The 9,390-nt window shown below is 34.5% G+C and overlaps 1 long non-coding RNA gene across 1 annotated transcript; it reads right to left on the bottom strand.

Moving 5' to 3' along the window:
• Positions 1-3,080: 3,080 nt before the first annotated feature.
• On the bottom strand, positions 3,081-8,599 carry LOC127161337 (uncharacterized). The gene is made up of 5 exons (XR_007827015.1): positions 7,550-8,599; positions 5,127-5,218; positions 4,814-4,945; positions 4,311-4,414; positions 3,081-4,067 (listed from the first exon to the last, which is right to left on the bottom strand). It is a non-coding gene; the product is annotated as an uncharacterized LOC127161337 (long non-coding RNA).
• Positions 8,600-9,390: the final 791 nt, after the last annotated feature.

The raw sequence follows: 9,390 nt of genomic DNA, 5'->3' as shown, positions 1-9,390 counted from the left end.
TTTTCACAAAATGGAGTCTGCTAAAATAGTTTCACTTCTGACATAACTTGTTCAACTGGTTTATATTTTTACCTAAGACATTTATATAAGTGTTCTAAGGGTTAACAATCACAGTGACAGAGCAGGAAGTTCTCACAGAACCTTTAACCAGATGTGGACTGATTTACCTTCTCCCTCATTAAAACAACATCAGAAGAGCAGTGACTGAAGTGAATCTTGCATATTTGTTAAAGGAATATTCTGACTTCAATACAACATGAGCTCTATTGACAGTGTCTGCAAAAATGCACAGTCAGTGCTGTAGAAATAGACAACAAAATATATGGCTGAATAGAAAATGAATTGTTTTTAGACAAGACAATAAAACAAAAAAATTAAACAACAACAGCAGCAACAACTACACATTTACATTAATTACATGACTTGAAATATTTATGGCTGTACAGATGTATTGATGCAAACATATTTTCACAGGATTTTTGTTACTTTATTTCTGGGTGACTGCAAAATCCAGGCTAAATTTGATCAAGTATTTAAACAAGCACTTATATTGATTTACAGATGCATGATAATGAATCCAGAAATGTTTGTTCAAACTTACCTCTGTCTCAAAAATGAGGATCATTAAACACAAATTTCATTAATTTCATAAATCCATTATGTCTGTAGACAGCAGCATCAAACTGATCTGTTATCAAATTGATTCACAATATTAACAAACAGCTTTTCTTTCGTGATGTCATTCACAGTCTACTTTTCACAAAATGGAGTCTGCTAAAATAGTTTCACTTTTGACATAACTTGTTCAACTGGTTTATATTTTCCCCTAAGACATTTATATAAGTGTTATAAGGGTTAACAATCACAGTGACAGAGCAGGAAGTTCTCACAGAACCTTTAACCTGATGTGGACTGATTTACCTTCTCCCTCATTAAAACAACATCAGAAGAGCAGTGACTGAAGTGAATCTTGAGCATTTGTTAAAGGAATATTCTGGATTCAATACAACATGAGCTCTATTGACAGTGTCTGCAAAAATGCTGCTGATTATCTCAGAAAATAATATTGACTCATCCCTCAGTTTTGTGTAAATGGAATAAAAGCATGTTTACAATAATGTTCTCACTTTACCTGTGCTACAATGACAATGTGTCTTCAAAAACATGAAGACTATAAATGTCACAATTTACAGCAAATATCAACAAGCTCTGCAGTAAAATGATATAAATGAAATCACAATGCAAAAATGTTCCTCAGAAGTTGTATTATGTTTCCTTCAAGGCTGGAAAAAATCAATTATTTAGCAGTAAGTTTACATTTGTCAATGCATTTTCATAAGGTTGCTAAATAAATGTGTGGGTCATTCCATGAAATTGGTGCAGTAAAACTTTAGAATAATGGTCCGTTATTAACAAATTACTATGCAGGAAGTAATAGATAGTACTACATTAACACTGAGCTTAATATTGTTAACTAATATGAAAGCAATATTAACTAAGCAGTAAGTAATAGCAAACATAGGACAAAAGTAGTTCCTTGTTATGTAATCAGTAATTAATAAACAAAATATTTGCATTGAGAACTATTTGCTAATCATGATCAATTAATAAAGAATAACCACTTAATTACTAATCATAACAGTAACATGTCTAAAAGTAAACTACTGTCTTGTTTTATTCCTAACATGGTCATAAAATGGCTTTTTCAGAAGCTCTGCTTTATTCATTATAATAAGCATCACTTTACATTTACTGTAGACTGTGATCTCAGTGCCTTGAATCTTGAATCTGTTTTACTTTATAGAGCATAAAACAGAATATCAGTTCACGGGTAGGGAAGCTAAGAAAGCAGAACACCTGACTACACCTGTTCTCAGAACAGTTCTTATTTGACTTCCGAAATTAAAATAAAACAGGTGAGTCTTCTGGACAGCTGCTTCCCTCGCTCAGCTCTTACTAAGTGAACAAAACGTGAACTAAAAAATAAATACACTACTCGCTACTGATGAAATAACAAAGTATATCATATATCAAAATCACAGCTTAAAGAGGCGATGAAAGAGATGCCCACGAGAACAATAGGAAGTGGTGCAAGAGAGAGAGAGAGAGAGAGAGAGAGAGAGAGAGAGAGAGAGCTATTGTCTCCTGGCAGCCTATTTATCCAATGACTTCACACAACTCTTGAGGAATGGGAACCCCTTTCAATGTCACCTATGGACTCAGAATATAAATGTCACAAAGATTATTGGTAACAGTGACTTTCTGGTAACACTTAACTTTGATAGCCCATCAGCTCTACTATTTATCAGTACTCATTTAGTAGCATTACAACAATTCATCAGTTTCAATAGACATGTAACATACAGTTCATGCATTTCAATTTTTAATTTATAGATGTGTTTTTGTAACAGGTTATTAACCAATAGTCAAATGCATTGCCATCCTCTTAGTTGTCTACCAACTACTCAAAATCAGATTGTCAGTTGAAAGTCTAGAGTCATGTCAATGTATGATCAAGAGCAAATTATATCATCCTTACCTAAGAAGTCTCAAACGCATCAAATTAATAATTATTTAACCATCAAAATCACTAGTTTATTATCTGTTGATTGTCAGATAAAGATTAGTTGCTTATCTGTTGCTTGTCAACTAATCTACAGTTAGTTGACTAGTAGTAGACATTCTCAACTAAGCATTTGTTTTATTAACAATATATTTATACACTCTAAAAAGTGCTGGGTTAAAAAATAACCCAACCTTAACCCAGCTGCTGGGTAACTATGGGACAGAACACGCGTTGAGTTGTTTTGACCCAAGTGCTGGGTTTAACCATTTGACCCAGAATGTTGGGTTGTTTATTTGACCCAACCAGTGGGTCTGATTAACTGTGTTGCTGGGTTAAACATAACCTAATAATTGGGTTATTTGTTGTCTTATTGCCTTGCTACCTTTATACTTACCAAAAATAATACATAATCACAAAAGAATGTAAAATTATTATTGCTGTATTATTATTTCTGTAATACAGTTAGAAAAACACAAAAAATGCAACTGTAAACATCAATTTAATGAGTTTTATTTATTTTTAAAACAATTTTCAAATGGGTGCAGCTGTCACACATTTTATCCAACCATTACAGACACATAAAACAACAATTTTAGTAGATCAGTTACTTTAAAACACAAAACTGTGTAAACTAGGCACTGCAGATTCTGATTCTTTGTCAACATTGCAGCAGAAGAACACTCAAAAATTTATGATTACCACATGAGAATCATTCCAAACATTGTGCTATTGAAACTAAGCCAAACAAAGTGTCCACCAGACAATACATATGACAATTTAAAACATGTTACAAGTGGCCAGAAAACACTGTTGGCCTTAAAAAAAAAAAAAAAAATCACACATGAAGACTTATGTCCATCAATATAATATACTGCAAGCTGGAGAAATTCCCAGGCAATGAGTCTGCTTCAGTGGCGCGGCCCATAACAATGGCGAAGGTCTGGGATGTCGTTGTCTTGTCCCCAAGGCACAAATCCACCATGCTGGTTGTTACGGGGAGAACGAGACGAGAGGCGAGCGGATCCATGCGCAAGCTTTTATTGGATTGGCGGGACAAAGACATAGTCGTACAGGCAAGGTCGAGGCAGGAGCAGACAGGAATAATACAGGCAGTAGAAGAGAATGGTCCAATAAACGAGAGCTATAGTCCAAAAGGCAGGCGGCTAGACAGAAGAGAACGGGAAACCAGGCGGGAGATCCAAAAACCAGAAACTAGGAATACACTAGGAAATACTAACAAAACAACAATACAATAATACAACCAACCGTGAAGTGCACTGAGGAGGAGCGGGGTCTTTATAGGACGCCTGATTGGTCACGGGGACTGACGCAATCAGAGCGGTGGAGGATGGGAGATGCAGTCCGAGATGCATAGTGACAGTCAGAGTGTGTAAGTGATGCGAGAGTGACATCTGGTGGTTAGTGGACAATGGGACATTTGTGACACTGGTCCTCAACTGTTAATTATATGACACTTGAAGGGTCTTGAAGACCCTTAGGCCTGAAAAAAATGCTCATTTTAGAAGAAAATTTCAAACTGCACATTTTTAGTCTTTTACATCTGAACACCTCATACAGTGGTGGCCAAAATTATTGGAACACAGGTATTTTCACCAGCTAAACAATTGTTTTAAGTCAGTGATTTCTATTTTTTGCTGTAGTGTGTCAGTGGGAAATATCAGTTTGCATTTCCAAAAAATTCATTAGATATATATATATATAGAAAAAGTAAAACAAAACTTACAGGTTTGTATGTCAGTGAATGACTTCCAGAATTCTGTGGTTGTGGTTCTGTGGACCCTTCCTCCAGAATAGGCAGGACTTTGAAAGCACTCTCCCCTTTAGCATCTAAACATAAGAATAATACAGTGCAAACTGTGAAACTCATAATATAATAAATCAAAACAACACATTGAAACTATTTCATATGAAAATTTCTTCATTTCTTTAAATAATGAAATTAAAATAATAAAAAATATATATATAACGGTATTAATGCAAATGAATCCCCGCCCCCATTCAACTACTGCAGGTTAAGTTTAGGTATGGGGTGGGATTCAGTGATGTAGAATATTTTCATGCAGAATAAAGCATCAGTATGTGCTTTATAAGTACTAATTAACAGCCAATACACAAACTAATAAGCAACTAGTTAAGTGTTACTGTATCATTGTATTTACCAGTTGATGTGTCAAATACAGTTGAATTTTGTTTCTATAGATTGACATATTATAAGAAATACCTTACCTGAAGTCATGTCACCCTGCTCTTAATGCACCTTTCCATCTTGCTGGGCATAGGCAACAATTTGGTCTGCAATTGTAGCCCAGTCTACAAAAAGTCTGCCTCTGGATGTAGCTTCCTGAAGTCTTGTGAAATCTGATCAAATATGAAAAAAAAAAAAAAAAAAAAAAAAAAAATATGGTTAAATAAGTTAAAGCTTTTAAATGTTTGATTGTTTGATTTTATTGCCATACCAGTAACTATGGTTATTTTAATGAAAAGGTCAAATTCTAAAACAAATCATGGTTATTGAATATTACTGAATGATATAACTTACCTTCAAAGGTTTTAACCAGGGTATCAAGCTGCCTTTCCTTCAACTTCTCTATTACAAATCTGTCCATCTGCACCAGCAAGAATCTCACATATCTAGAATGAAATTTCAGATTTAGAAAATTAGAATTTCACAAAACTGTTTTTACAATTACTTTTTTATATAGAAAGCAGGTTAACGCGTGTACATGCAGCACAATCTTTTAAAGACAGATCAGGTGATCACGTGATTCTCCGCAGTTTCTAATTAAATCGGTCGGGTTTTTTCTGACATGCCCTCGCGTGTGAACAGGCAGCATCTGGGTGGAGGAGCGGACGGAGCGGGCGCGCCACTGTTCTGACCGCATCACTTTCGTTACCGGGTGTTTTTAGCGAATATTTGCATTTACTCACACGTGATTACATTAGCTATTCATGTGGTGGACTGTCATGATTTTGGCTAATGCCGGACACTACTCGATGCGCAACAGAGGTGATTTAGAAGTGGGTACACGCAAAGCCAACTGATAAAAAAAGTGGACATAAGCCCTATAACGTTACCTGCACCACACCACTGCTTACCCTTAGGAAAAAGAAGTTTATTGAAGTGTGCTATTAGTATACTTCTTTTAAACTAAAAATAGGTAAGTATACTTTCAGTCTACTTCTTATGTACTTCTCAGAAATGTGCTTTATATACTTCTCAGAAATATACTTAAAATGACATTTAAGTATACTTGATTTATACTTACAAAAAGTCTAAATGTATTTGAGACATACTTGTGCTCTGAGAATCCGTGTTTTCATTGTTATACATGAGAGATGCTATTACACATCTTCTGTACAGAATTTCCAAAACACAAGTGAAGAAGAAACCAAAACAGATCCTTCTACACTGTAAAAAATGCAAATACATATTTTCCATTTTACGAAACATTTTGTCTCAAATACTAAAAAATGCCATTTTCTTAAAAAAACTAAACACCCTTGTCGACCAATAAAATTACGCAATTGTTGTCCTAACTAGTCAAACACAGTTGTCTGAGCAAAGAATTTCATATTGTTGAAATTTTAAGGCTTTGTAAGTTCCCAGCATGCATTGCAGCATGAATAAATTATCCAGTTACTGTTATAGGATTATTGTTTTTCTGTTTGCTGACTTCATTAAAACTTTTTGTTGTTGTTGTTTTGTCATTATTGTTAGTTATTTGTTGTACTGTGACATAAAGATCTCATCTTTTTAATATTTGCCAATTGCCACCGTTCTTGAGGTTTGTGTATCTAGTTTTGAGGCCTAGATACTTTCAACCCCTTACATCTACTGCCTGGATATCTTAATCTTGTTAAATGCTTTACAAACAAAGACAATGTTGTCTACATAGTAGAGTCTACATAGTAAAGTTATTCATAATGTTTTGCATGTTCAGATATACATACAACAAAATATATACAAATTAATACGTAAACAGGGACATAGTAGTATACTTAAAGTATGTAATAAAGTTCACTTAAAAAAAACTTATGAGTATACCTGCAGTATAAAACTACTAATCTAGTAGTTCACTGAGACTATACTTCAAAGTGTACTAAAATGCATAAAAAGTATTTAATTAGTAAACTATCAGTATACCTATTAGTTCACTTTTAGTATACTTGTAGTACAAACTGAAAACATAGATGTAAACTAGTTGTGTACTCAATGTTTACTACTGTTATACTTAAAGTATACTTAAAAGTATACTTTTATATACTAGAAAGTGGGCCAATTTGGTCCCAAGGAGTATTAAAGTAGTACACTGAAAAGTATACTACTAGTATGCTGATATTTGTATATTTACTATATAAAGTATACTTACAATTAGACTTGAACTTTACTTAAGTATACTTAATAAAATAAACTTGAAGTATACTTCTTTTTGGTAAGGGTATACACCACGAGAGTTAAAGTAAGGTGCACAGCGGAGATAATGCAGCTCCCTGAGAAAAAAAAGAGCGCGAAAATGCACAACATAAAAATGACGGATCTATCGTTGGATTCGGCACGTCGCAAACATTGACTTGGAAAAAATATACCCATAAAAGATACATTTTAGTACGAAATCACATAATTCTGACAAAAACATTACAAAGCCATACAGTATGCAGACAGTAACTTAACTTACCCCGTATTTCTAACCTATGCCTGTTTTCATGAAGCGTTAAAAAAGGGACATGTGTAACGTTACTGTATATAAATAAAACTTTGCACACACATAACTTTTATTTAACGATAAAGCGATTGTTGAGGCAAAAAAGTACCTATAGGCTGCTACTTAACGTTGGTTAATCATTCACAGAATAACACTGACCCCGCACAGCGACATATCAAATATTGCATTGAACAATCTGCTTTAAACCACAACTTATTAAAAAATAAAGGTAAATAATCATATAGTCATATTAATTTACCGTATAATCCTGCTTGCTGCGAATTTTGTGACCGCCTGACGAGGAGACGAGTGAAGAATCCAGAAAGTTCGATGAAGTGGAAAAATAAACAAACCGGTTGGGTTGAAATAACCCAACCCGCGTGTTCAGTGGTGAAAGTCCATTTGACCCAGCATGATCAACCCAACTGTGTGTTTACAGTACCTCAAACAACCAAGAATTTTGACTTAGCACAATTAACCCAGCAATGTGTTTAAAGAAATAACCCAGCACTTTTTAGAGTGTACAACTCATTGTTTAGGGTGTCAGATGTGAAAAGTCTGATTGTGTGTGGCAAACTTTATATGAAATAACACATGAAATATGAATTTTAGTGCATAAAACATCACAGCACATGTGATTATAGTTTCTGTTGTTATGTATTTAAAAAGACATTATGGATAAGCATATACCTATAGCTCGTCACGTTACAATAACCAAAAAGTACAAAAACACTTTTAAAAATGTTAGCATCTTTTCACTCAAGTGTTGTCGCAATTGCTTCTCACTGGAGACTATTTAATCTCACACAGGGACAATGAACTATCAGAATAAACTCCAAATCCAGCATAGAGGGGTTCAGTGAATCTGCTGTTGAATGTGTGTAAGTGTGTGAGTGTGTTTGTGTCAGAGACGCTGTAGAAGGACAGAACACCAGCCGACCAGTTCAGATACACTCCTATTCTGTTAGAGCTTGAAGGGACAGGTATGTCTGTGCTTTTATTATTGTGACTGGCAGTGAATCTGCTATTGCTACAGGCCAGACTCCAGGATTTTTCACTGAATCCAAACCAGTGTTCATCACTGTCTCCTTTCCTGCTGATTCCTTTGTATGTCACTGATATATTAACTGCAAACCAAGCCATTCAGCCTCCCGGTAGCAGCATCCAGACAGACTCTCTTGGCATAAAACCTGACGACATTTATCAAATCTCTCTGGATGATCAGGATACGGCTGCTTCTCTGTCACATGTGTCACCTTTCTGTTCCTCTCAGACAGAGTCAGACGAGTGTTTGCTGTGTTTGGATCCAGTGTGAGATCACATGCATCTACAGAAGAAGAATGATCAGGGATCATTCCATCACAAATCCAAATTTGTAAAGTTGTCTGTACATATATATATATATATATATATATATATATATATATATATATTTTGCACATGCAGAACATTCAGGGTTATAGGGGCTAGGAAGTGCTTTTTTTATTCCACTCATTTTGGGGTTGATTATCTCTCACTTAAGTTCTCAATGGCAGAATTTTGTTTTCTTTTAGAATTTGAATTAAGATTGTGTTAATTTAACTAAATAGAAATCATTTTGACTATTTTACTACTGTTTCTTCTAATCTCAACCACCTTTTCAATTTTTGGACCACTTGAGATGGACTGACCAACACAGCAAAACAATAATGATTAAGGTGTGTGTGTGTGTGTGTGTGTGTTCTTGTATATATGGTTTACGGGGTCAAAATTTCAGGTTACTCACCAGCATTACGAGGACACTTAGGTTTATGAGGACATTTCAGTGTCCTCATAATTCTAAGGGCCATATATGTTATTTTCAGGCATAAATTAAGCCCCCTATGAAGTTTTTACATTTATTAAAAAAAGACCTTATAAACCATGATGTATATGTGTATAAATACAATTATGACCTTATATACCATGATGTGTTTACACACAATTATGACCTTATATACCATGATGTGTATGTGTGTATGTGTGTAAATACAATTATGACCTCAGATACCATGATGTGTATGTGTGAAGAGTCCAAGTAATGATTTGCAACACAGACATTGTAATAATATTTTCAACACT

The sequence above is a fragment of the Labeo rohita genome, unplaced genomic scaffold, assembly GCF_022985175.1.
Source record: "Labeo rohita strain BAU-BD-2019 unplaced genomic scaffold, IGBB_LRoh.1.0 scaffold_62, whole genome shotgun sequence".
NCBI classification, from domain to species: Eukaryota; Metazoa; Chordata; class Actinopteri; order Cypriniformes; family Cyprinidae; genus Labeo; species Labeo rohita.
Note: the sequence above shows the minus strand (reverse complement) of the source record. Positions and strands in the feature narration are given on the sequence as shown.